Source organism: Protopterus annectens, chromosome 9.part0, assembly GCF_019279795.1.
Source record: "Protopterus annectens isolate FY-2018-M chromosome 9.part0, PAN1.0, whole genome shotgun sequence".
NCBI classification, from domain to species: domain Eukaryota; kingdom Metazoa; phylum Chordata; order Ceratodontiformes; family Protopteridae; genus Protopterus; species Protopterus annectens.
Genome location: NC_056743.1, coordinates 871,565,342 through 871,578,084, shown reverse-complemented (window position 1 = coordinate 871,578,084; position 12,743 = coordinate 871,565,342). Strand labels below are relative to the sequence as shown.

General features: G+C 36.5%; 1 pseudogene; it reads right to left on the bottom strand.

The window, feature by feature from the left end:
- LOC122810603 overlaps positions 1-12,743 on the bottom strand; it is a 72,341-nt pseudogene that overhangs the window by 33,139 nt on the left and 26,459 nt on the right.

Below are 12,743 nucleotides of genomic sequence, written 5' to 3'. Positions count from 1 at the left end.
TATGTTTTTGCATAAAAGAATACTAGTTTGAGACACATATTGTGGTACAAAGAACAGCCTAATTTGTTGTTTAACAGTGATCCAAGTAAGAAAAGAGGTACTTTTAAATGTGTCAGTTGCAGAGTTTGCACATATATAGATACTATAAAGGCTTTTCTTAACCCTATACGTGGGAAAGAAGTATAACTGAAAGCTTATGGTAACTGCAATAGTAACAATATAGTTTGCCTAGCAACATGTGTAGTATAGTTCATTTTACCTAGGTAAAACTAATCAATGATTGAAGGATCGTATATGTAGCCATCTTTCAGAAATGAACAGAGAAATACATACTAATGCTCTTTTAAGCATAAATTAGAAAGAGGCACAAAAACAACTTTGTTTGCATTTTTAAAAATATTGTTTTGAGTATATAAGAGGTGGAGATTTGTTACTTAGAACTGAGACTGCTGAGATGAAATGAGTACTACACTTGAGCCCATATTGCACCAGGCTTAAATGGTTTTGCATCTTTAAAACCTTTATTGAAGGAGAAACATACTTGTGTTTGAACTCATTAACTGTTTTAGTCAGGTGATTTTGATCAGATATAAATTTTAAGACACACTTTTTGTTTTGGCTTAAACATCTGAGGAAGCCCTCTGGACAAATGTTTTAACTTGCATATTTTATTTCTGATATTAAATTAGATTTGTACACTCCTACTGCCTTGGTTCCAGTGACTTCTTGTTTGTGACTAAAATCAGAAAATGTGAGCTGGTTTCCTAGACGAAAAAAAATTATCATACATTTTAGCCAACTCAGATATAAATGGAATTGCTATGAACCGAAGAGTGAAATGGTTGTAGTAAAATATTAGATAAAATCATGTAAAAATGGAGTAAGACAGTGAAAAGTTAAAATTAAGAGCTTTCCTATTCACATTGTCCCATGAGGCAGTAAGTTTTAAGATGGAAAAGTGAGATACTTTTTCTCTTTAATTTTTTTACACTCTATTTAGTGCACCATAATGGATCAGTAGTACTCTACTCATTTATTTTCCTGCAATGCTACTTGTTTCCAAAAAAATAAAATTATTTTCTAAACAAAAATGGCCTCCGCAATTAGCTTATAAATAGCATTTTAAATCTGTCTCAGTATGAAAATGAAAAAAATGTAAATTCCAATATGTAGTATATAACAAACATGAAAAGGAAATAAAATTTCATACTGAACTATATAATGAACACAGAAATTTCAAATGCTATTTTGTTATTATTTTAATCCTGACAGCTGGCCAATAATATGAGAACTTACTTGATGCAGTGAACAGCAGTGAGAACCCAGTTTCAATCAAGGAGTGTTCCACCACAGTTATGACCCCAGCCACCATTGTAAAACTGCAGAGAAGCCTGTGAAAGGAAAGCAGGAAATAAATTCCCAAACTAAAAAGCTACTCTCAGTTTAATGAAATGCTGGTATATGGCCTACCTGCCAAGGCCAGCTGTTTGGCCTTGCTTCAACACCCCCAACAATCTTGGATATATTTGGTGGGTAGGTGGGCACACCACATGAGTATGCTGCTCAAGAGATGGTTCATAATTAATAGTATGCAGTCACACTTAAACACATCAAAGTCTTAATGTGCAATGAACTCTGCAAGGTTATCTATGGAAATGTCAGAGTTTTCCATATAATAACAATAGAAATGTATGATTTGTATGTGTATACACACACACACACACACACACACATATTATATAAAATGTGCACGTATACACACACAGCCCAGATTAACAGTAAGAAAACCTTATTTCTCCAAAACAAGTCCAGCAACTCAAAAATCATATTTAGGAATGATTGTCATGAGATTCATGAAAGGATAACTCTTAAGATAGCACTGTTTCATGACCAGTACATAAAGGATGATGATGCAGGTAAGGAATGAACCTAGTGTACCTTTCTGTATGTACAACTACTCACCATAGCACCATAGCCATTGGGGTAACTGTAGTCTGCTGTTACAAGGAAATGAGATGAGACATGTAAGGAATGAACCTAGTGTACCTTTGTCTACATACAGCTATTCACCATAGCCATTGGGGTAACTGTAGTCTGCTGTTACAAGGTAAGGAGGTGAGACATGTAAGGAATGAACCTACTGTACCTTTCTGTATGTACAACTACTCACCACAGCACCATAGCCATTGGGGTAACTGTAGTCTGCTGTTACAAGGAAATGAGATGAGACATGTAAGGAATGAACCTAGTGTACCTTTGTCTACATACAGCTATTCACCATAGCCATTGGGGTAACTGTAGTCTGCTGTTACAAGGAAATGAGATGAGACATGTAAGGAATGAACCTACTGTTCCTTTCTGTATGTACAACTACTCACCACAGCACCATAGCCATTGGGGTAACTGTAGTCTGCTGTTACAAGGTAAGGAGATGAGACATGTAAGGAATGAACCTAGTGTATGTTTGTCTACATACAGCTATTCACCATAGCCATTGGGGTAACTGTAGTCTGCTGTTACAAGGTAAGGAGATGAGACATGTAAGGAATGAACCTAGTGTACCTTTCTGTATGTACAACTACTCACCACAGCACCATAGCCATCGGGGTAACTGTAGTCTGCTGTTACAAGGAAATGAGATGAGACATGTAAGGAATGAACCTAGTGTACATTTGTCTACATACAGCTATTCACCATAGCCATTGGGGTAACTGTAGTCTGCTGTTACAAGGTAAGGAGATGAGACATGTAAGGAATGAACCTAGTGTACCTTTGTCTACATACAGCTATTCACCATAGCCATTGGGGTAATTGTAGTCTGCTGTTACAAGGAAATGAGATGAGACATGTAATGAATGAACCTAGTGTATGTTTGTCTACATACAGCTATTCACCATAGCCATTGGGGTAACTGTAGTCTGCTGTTACAAGGTAAGGAGATGAGACATGTAAGGAATGAACCTACTGTACCTTTCTGTATGTACAACTACTCACCACAGCACCATAGCCATTGGGGTAATTGTAGTCTGCTGTTACAAGGAAATGAGATGAGACATGTAAGGAATGAACCTAGTGTACCTTTGTCTACATGCAGCTATTCACCATAGCCATTGGGGTAATTGTAGTCTGCTGTTACAAGGTAATGTGTAAGCCAGGGCCCTTGCAAGGACATGCACTTTCATGAATATTTGCGATGGCCAGCTGAGTGTAGGCAAGGAAGACCACATAATTATGTCAGAAAACTATTTCTTGTGCAGATGCGATACTTTAGAATAACTTTAGAAGAATGAACTAATCTGGAAATAAACATTTAGTGCACATTTCCTGCCACTGCCACATACAAAGTATGAACAGGTTGACAGAATCAGTCAATGGTGTTTGTTTTCCATGGAGCAGAATTGCAGCAGAAGATTTCTTATTTACTGATGAAGGAACCCCAGATGTAGTTTATTGTATAAAAATTAAATGAAATGTAAAGTGGGGCTAGTAAGAGGTTTTAACCTCAAATAAAGGTCTAATGTAAATGAATGGTATTATTGCAACGTATGTAAATCAAATTATTCTTTTTAAAGAAACATTTTAAAAGTCTTTATTATGCTGGCTTATGCTTTAAACAAATTGCATTTCTCAGTTGTACCAGACTTGGAAAAACATTTTACAAAGAAAAGAAAGAATCCATTCACTGAAAACTGTTCTGGGACCGACCTATTTATTTACTTTGGGGATAATGCCATAACCTACTGAGCATCTAGTTCCCCATATTGCTGCTGTGATATACATTATCTAATACTGGATGTTTGATTCTTACAATAAATACAATTAATAAATGTAAGAATCAATACTTAGAATGTGTATCTGCATCTAAGATTGCAAAGAGTATTTAGTAACTGAAACTTTTAACTCATCAGTTCATTCTTTTATTTGTAATGGTATCTTGTTTTCAAAACTGATATTGTGATTTCTTCTTTTTGGTTGTTTTCCTTGAAAACTGTGAAAGATATGTAACATAACAAAACCACTTGGTGAATGATGACAGAAAAATGGCTGCATACAAAGATGTAGGCTTCATCAATCCACAAATAAAGCTTTAAGGAAGTTAAAAGGATTCCCCCAGAATATCTCTAAACTGTCCATGTTTTTGCAGAATGTCCCTATATTCCTTATATTTTTGTCTGGTGCTTTGTAATTTTTTTGGAGTTTTCTAGTAAATTTTTGAGGACTGCAGTCAGTCATTTGTGTCAGACATTAGAATTTCAAACATCAAGCTGGCTACAGTTTCATAGCCTTTTCTGTGTCTCTTCTAATTAACAGATCTGTTCAGGAATTATATGTTCCTTCTGTATGGAAAAAATTATCATCCCCCTTCATAAAGGAGGAATGTCATCTGATATAACCAATTTCAGACCTATCGCCATAATATCCCCTTTGTCAAAACATCTGGAGAAGTGCATTCACAAGCAACTTCTTCAACATATTCTTCCAGAAAAGCTCCTGATCCCCACACAGCATGATTTAAACCCACCCATAGCACTACCACTGTATTGTTAACTTTCACAGATACTAATAACAAGGCCAGAGACGAAGGCAAACTTGTTTCCTCTGTATCCCTTGATCTCTCTAAAGCTTTCAATCTTTTCTCTCACCAAAAACTTCTCTGCCAACTGTCTTCCCTCAGGCTATCACACCCCACTCTACTCTGGTTTAACAATGACTTCACCACTAGTTACCAATCGGTTACGTGGCTCTACATTGTTTCTCCCTTCCTTCCTGTCAATGCTGTTGTGCCACAGGGCTCCATTCTCGGCCCTCTACTCTTTGATATATTCACTAACAATTATATAAATTCTCTCAGCAAGCTTCCCTCATACAGCATTCTTATGATTTGACCCTAATATGCATTTCCGACTGCCTCATACACCTTCAGAGAATTACTCAAGAAGCCTTTAACTCTGTTGAAAGTTGGCTACAGTATAATCACTTGCTACTAAATCACAAAATAATGAAATTACTTCTCTTTTTTTCCAAAATCCTATTTCCATGAAAAAAACAGTTTAACATTTCTTCCTTAAATAATACCATGATTGAAGTTACCCCACATACAAAACTATTTGGCATGACAGTCAACAACAATCTTACATTTGATTTGCATATCCGCAACATTAAAAAACATCAAAAACTAGACACCCTACACAGAGTAAAGAAATTCCTTACAGGCACTGCCAAGGTAACTCTAGCTGCAACTTGCATCTTACCCTCTCTCCTATATGGAGGCCCCCATCATGAACAACCTACAAGCCTCACTTAGTTCTAAACTTGAACAGTGCTTTAACAAAGATGGCAGATTTGCTTTCAACAAACCATACCGGACCCACCGCAGTTTAGCATTAAAATCACTTAACCGGCTCGAGCTTCCTTAACACTTATCTTACACTCAGCTTAGCTTAACCCATAAAATCATCCATTCCCCATCCACCTGCTCAGCAATTAGACCCCTACTCCAATACTAACTTCCAAATCATCCCCTTCAGTCAAGTAATGAACTGCTTACCATCTACAAACCATAAAGGGCTGCTGGAGTCAGTCTCTATTCCAAATAGTATAGCTAGAACTTGGAATAAAATTCCTATGTCAGTCCGGTCTGTCACACACCTTCATCTTTTAAAATCATTACTAAAAGACTTCCTCTCTGACTCATGTCTTTGTCCCTACTTCTCATCTGGGACACAGCTCTCTAACACCCTTCAGTACCTTTCTTGTACTTCCCTTTAAAGCACTAGATCACTTAGCCTGATTATCCCCTTCTAACACCTCACTTTATTGCACTTTCTAAAATACTATACCTACTTCTAATTAGCACAACCAAATTACTATTCCATTACTACTTCTCTGTTAATACTCAGACTTGGTTATCTCCTCTAATGCCTCGTTCTGTTGTTGTTTGTCTTTTGGCTTTTCCCGGTAAGGGGGTCGCCACAGCGGAACTCCAGTTCGCTAATGATTGGCAGTAGATTTTTACGAAACGCCGAGGTGCCAGCTCAACACCCAACCTTTAACGAAGGCACGCTCATTTATGCACGCATGTCTTTCGAATGCTACCCAACCACAGGAAGGACATGCAGACTCCACACAGAAGGCACTCCCAAGCCCTGCCGAGAATCAAACGGGAGAACCTCTTGCTGTGAGGTAACAATGCTATCGCCGTACCACCGTGACATCCATGTATTTCTTAAATTACTCCTACCTATGGTTTACTATAAAAAAAAAACAAACTCACAAAAAAAAAAAAAAAAAGTCTGAAACATCAAAAGGAAACTGCGAATGTCTGCATACTAATTAGGCATAAATGTCGAATCTGTTGAACGCAAACATATGGTAAACTCCTACACTGCCATTCATGTTTTAGCAGGGGAGCAAGCCCCCCTGTGCCCCCTACATACATACCCTGCAAACTATATATTCCAACTCAGAGATTGCACTACAGTAGGGAAAAGGGTAATTTCCCGATCCCCACTATACCATGATCTGTAGTCATAACTCCGATGACATATGTGCAAATGCACTGTGTCATTCGTTAAACTACACACTCGTAATAGTCTAGTTCGGCAAAAATGGGAATCAAACTGTTGTTTGACATTCCCATTTTCGTCCAACCTGCACTTGTCATTTTCATAATGAACCCCTACCTATCTTATACACCACTTTTCTGTGTGTAAAGTCTCAGTATCAGGCTTGTTAACTGAATGTTTGTGAATATCAATACAAATTTTATTATACTGACTATTATGCTATGCATTCACTGAAATTGCATTATAAAATGTGTTATTGTAAACATTGATTACATTGCATACAGTATGATATGATACCTTGGAGCTGAAAAAGGCTTCATGTGCCCATTTGGACTTTCCAGGTAAACAAATGTCATTAAATAAATATACATTTTTTATAGTCCAGAAAATGTGTGTTGTTGAATCTGTTCTATTAATTTTTTAAGTAAACTAGAGTATATTTTTAAAAATATCCTTGATTTTGAACATTTGTCACTCTGTTATTTTTGGATTTTGGTCAGAATTCTTGAGCTTAAAATTCAGAAGAATGCTCAGAAAATAATTGAAAATTCAGGTTATGCACAACTGCTAAGTATTTTGTAAAATGTCATTGCATTTACTGGCAATAATGTTAGTAAGTGAAAAGTTCCTAGGATGTATATGCAATTCTCATACACAAGATATAACTCTAACATTCTTTGTTTAGAATTTTGATTATATTGCAATAATTATATCAGTAAAAGCAATATTTTAATGATACTGCCTTCTGTTTCAGATCAGCAGCAATTGCTTTTTTTGAAGCAAGTATGTTGGAACTTTAAATTTTCTCAAATCTTTTCCTGTTAGTGGTGACAGACTTCAGCTAACAACATTCCTATAAGACTAACATACTTTTACAGATATCTGAAAGCTGTGTAAACAGTTTTGGTATGTATCAGCTGAGATGTGTGTCCCTTGATTTCTACTGTTAGCTAAGCTAGTGTTCTTGAAATGCTAGGCTAGCACAAGCCAATGATTTGCAAATGTGCCACATACAGTGGCATTTTTAAAATTGTATGCATATCATGAATGTTTGCAATTTGATCATTTTCTCAGGTATATGCTTTACACAATCTAGCAGGTCAGCATAGTCACAGGTGCTATATCGGGAGCATGTGTGCAGTTGGGGGTGAATTTCATGCAATGTCACACTGTGTAGGACTGGAACTGCAAAAGTGTGGGGGGTGATTTAAAGTTACCACCTTTTCAAATGCCCAAAGTAGGACTTTTTATGGGAACTTGCAATTTTGTACGACAAACCATACATGCAATCATTGCAAGGGACTAGATTTCACTTTCTTGCCTATGTATGGGATCAATTTTTAATTATTTCCTGTAATAGTTTTCAGATACTAACTCATTGTTTTATGCAACTGTTAGTGAAAACTTCCAGAAAATATTTTTTCCCCTAAAATCTCGGATCATGTGTCAGTGCTTTTTTTTTTCCACAGGATGCAACTGCCAAGGTAAAAACTGTCTTTCATAAAGATGGACAGGTGGTAACCCCAGTTGATATCTGTATGGGATGTGCCAGTGATGAAACTGCATGGTGGGAGGAAACTACAATCATGCTTTGTAAAGGATGGTGTGGTTTCTGGGGTATTTCTTTAAAGTATTGGTGGGCTAGATAAGGGACTGTGAGGTGGGCCAGGACCAAGCTATAAGTAATATATCTGTGCTGTTAAATGTTCTCCTGCTGTGATGGCAAGACAATAAAGCAGAAACTACACTGCTACCACGCACACACACACACACACATAATACAAACACACACACACACACACACACACACATATTATAATATACACACATACATATAATACACACACACACACACACACACACACACACATACAATATACACACACACAGATATAATACACACACACACACATACATATAATATACACACACATATAATACAAACACACACACACACACACATTATAATATACACACACAAGGCTCTATAATTTCTCATCAAATGAGCACAACATTGACATTCCAAATATCGAAGTACTAACATCAAAATATGGAATGTCAGAAACCTGTGCGCATGCTGCAAGGATTACCCTGGTGCAGGGTAAACAAGCATCAAGTGTTTTTGCAGGGAAGGCTGCACCCCCACACCCCCAGCAAATTATATATACTAACTCTCAGATCACATAATCCCCAGGGAGAGGAAGTATCCAGAAAATGTCAATCTCTTGTCCACATTAAACATCTGTTTCTATCAACCAGCCAGATGTCTACATTGTGCCTGTTCAATGGGAAGCTGTACTCTCTCTTGTATTTATATAATTATATATATATATATATATATATATATATATATATATAAAGAGAGGGTAACAAAGGTACTCTGATCTGACTAAATATGAACAATTTACTTACCTATTACTCAAAAATATTAACTTATTTATATGAAACTGCCTAAATTTACAAATATGCTTTTGAATGGAACAGATAACATAAAGTTTCAGCTTTGAAAGCTATTTAGTTATTGATTTATGATGCTGATATGAAATATCACTACCAATAACATCACCCCTAAAACACAGACATAGGTAATAATTTTATAATAACCTGAAGTCATAGGTATAACAGTCTAAAGAAAAAAGACTGTTAATGACAGAGTTTGGGCTGGGCATGACAGATCAGTGCTGATCAAAGGTTCATAAGTTCATAGATAAGTACTAGGTTAGAGGCCCATGTGGGTGATTTTAAGAGTAGCCAATTTCCTTCAATGGTGCAGAATTACTGTCTGGGACTTTGTCAGAGTATTCCTAGATAACAAGATATGCATTACACATTGTCTTTGAATCTCTGAACCCTTTGAATAGCTGCTAATTAGCAGTCTGCTGTACACCATTCTTCTCTGAATAATAGAGACATTTTTTATTATTATTATTTTCAGGATTGGCTCTGTGACTTTTTTCCTGCACCCAGTTGGCCCATTTGTTCCTCCAATGGGGCAATAGCCCTCTAACACGTTCATATCTCAATGGAGGTGAGAGTCAGGTCATAAGGAGTGGACAAGTCTATAGATCCTGTGGTCTGTCCTATCCCCACCCCTGCAGTAGGCTTGTGATCTCCACTATAGCTGCCTCAGGAGGTGCATGCATACTTCTAAACATGTGCACCCTTTCATTCAGGGGGCACTACTTGAAGTGTAAGTTTTTCTGTTTCAGTTATCACCAATGCAGTGAACCAAATGGCCTCTCTGAAACCAGGATGGGCAAGCTGGCATTGGCCACTCACTCCCATCCTCCCCTGTCTGATCCCTCCACTGCCTGTGCTCAGCCAGATACGTTTTTGATATCTGTACGTCTCTTTACGGATATACCTCTATGCTCCCTTTACTTTTTATTTCATTTGCATGCTTGGGCTATAATTTCAAATTTCAAAAAGTAAAAAGACTTCCACAAAAGACTATTTTATTTTTCAACTGATCTGTTACCCTTTGCTTCACTTTCTACTCTCATGAATTTGTAAGTTACTACTTTAGTCATGTAATAAGATATGAAGCCAAACACTCAATAGGCCAATGCATACTGTTTTTGTACCAATAAATGCAGAGCTACATTTTCAGCTTCAAGTCCTTCCCTAGCCAGTTATATATATATATATATATATATGGATTCACGTCAGACGCTTTAAACTTCACAATCTCAGTTCATAAGCCTGAATCCAAAAATCCTGAAACTCAAAATGTTGATTCCCAAAAGACTGAAAACACACAGAATCGAAATATTGACAATATTCCTGTGTTGTATGTGTGTCTCCTGAAACAGAGACACACATACAACACAAAGAATAGGAGTTTTCACTAAGTATGAGCAGGGGGGCAAGCCCCCCTGCACCCCCCATGTTTGCCCCTCACACCCTCAACTGTGAGATCGCATTGCACAGAAACAAATTGGGAAACATACCATCGCGTTTCATGACTGCCTGTTGTAACCTTAGTAATGTTCCCTTTTAACTTGCTATACTATAGTATAGCTCATGATAGTGAAGTAAAGTGCAATCTCGGAGTTGATATATTTAAGTAGCAGGGGGTGTGGTGGGCACAGCCCCCCACATGGGATGCGCAGGAGGGCTTGCCTCCCTGCTTATACTTAGTGAAAAGTAATATGGTTTGTCTTGTGTATAGTTAGTATATGTATCCTGTGTGTTTTCAGTCTTTTGAGATTCAGGATTTTGAGTTTTTAGGATTTTGAGTTTCAGAATTTTGGGCTTCAGGCTTATGAATTTCGAGATTGTGAAGTTTCAGGCTTCTGAAGTGAATATATATATATATATATATATATATATATATATATATATATATATATATATATATATGTGTGTGTGTGTGTGTGTGTGTGTGTGTATATATATATATATATATGTGTGTGTGTGTGTGTACAGTATGCGCAACTCCAGACAATGTATCAAAATGTTATATTACAAGTCCTGTCATATCTTGCTGATTACAAAATAAAATGATCTCTTGTGTGTAATTATGCCTATCCTCTACTCATTTTACATATATTTTAAATGCGTTTATTAATTCAACAGGAAATCTTAAAATGTATGTACTAATACAATTTAAGCTAACAAATGTGCATCGTTTTCTAAACACTACAAACATAGAACACAAGCAGTGCACCCACTTACTCCCATTTTATTTCATGAATTTGTAGAATCTGAATGAAAACAAACCATCTGTTACAATTTTGTCATTATTTTATTATAAGATGGCAGGAAAATGAAGCTTGTATATCCAAACAAATTTTATGCTAGGTTTCATTCTACTATAAATGTTAGTTATTGTATGATTCCTGCTTTCGGATTCACCTGTACATATATGCAAGTAGTCTGGTATGTAGCCTTTTATACGTTGCTACTGATAGATATTGCTTTGGTAACCACATAGTTACCTTCACTGAAAGTGAAAAGGTAATTTCTAGTATATCTTTCTGATGATGAAATGCTATTGTTTTGTTGTTGTTGTGATTAGAAAGACTGAATTGAAATCATAAGACTTGCCACCCACAGCAAGGAGTGTGGCAACAAGGACTCTGAGCATTTTGGCTGTTCGTGTCTGCTTAGTAACTCCATGGATAATTATAGCCCTGAACAAGATACAACAGTCTTATTTTTATCAAATACTGATAAATTTTATCAGTTAAGCTGGTACAGCTCTCACAGCTATTTTTTTGCTTGCTGATCTATCCCACATTTTGTTTTAATCATATGAATAACTGTGGGGCATTGCCATTTGTTTCCCCCCACCCTTAATTACGATGAAGGTATGTTCCTGTCTTCACCATAATACAACCAGCAGATCCCCTATGGACACTTAGATGACAAACAGGTAAATATACATTTTAATCCTTTTAAACTAACAGTACAGTAGCTGAATTAGACAGCTACATTAAAATGATTGTCTTTAAAATAAGTTGGAAGGAGTGGAGACACAACACCACCTACAAAAAGAACGTGACACAAGATGGAGACAGGTTAGCAGGAAACTGATGAAAGGCATTGCATTTCTTTGATGACCATCACAATGGGGTACTTTTGTTGACCTCACTAAACCATGTGATCTTGAAATACATTAACTTGTCCTTGGAACCCTGTATCGTTAAATCTGTGCACTGGTTAGTAAGTAGGTCTAGTGCAAACTTAATGGTGAGCTTCTAGCGCCACACCATTGCTATCCGGTCTGCTTCTAGCTCATTCTGTCATGCAAACTTAAACAATCCCTCGGTTCTCTTATTCATCATCTTCTTTGGGACACACCTGGATGTTTGTTCCTGAGTATAGAGCTAAGTTGCATTCAGATATATTTTACTATTTGAGGAAAAAGGTACTTTTGTCATTTTTCCACTGTAATATAAATACCAGAACATTCATCTTAAACGTGGAGGATTTCAAGTATAAATCTATATAAAACTAAATAAAGTCGGGGATATTTGTATTAAAAACAAAATACTGCCTTATTACAATGCAAGAGTTATTACAATACATAATCTTCAATAATAGGCATATCTTTTTTTAGAAAATTCTACATTTTATTGTAATTGTGTTTCTGTTTTAAAGAAATAATCAGTTGAAAAAATTCATATTGAAAGAGGGCATTATGGAACATCTAAAAAAGTAAATGGGTATACT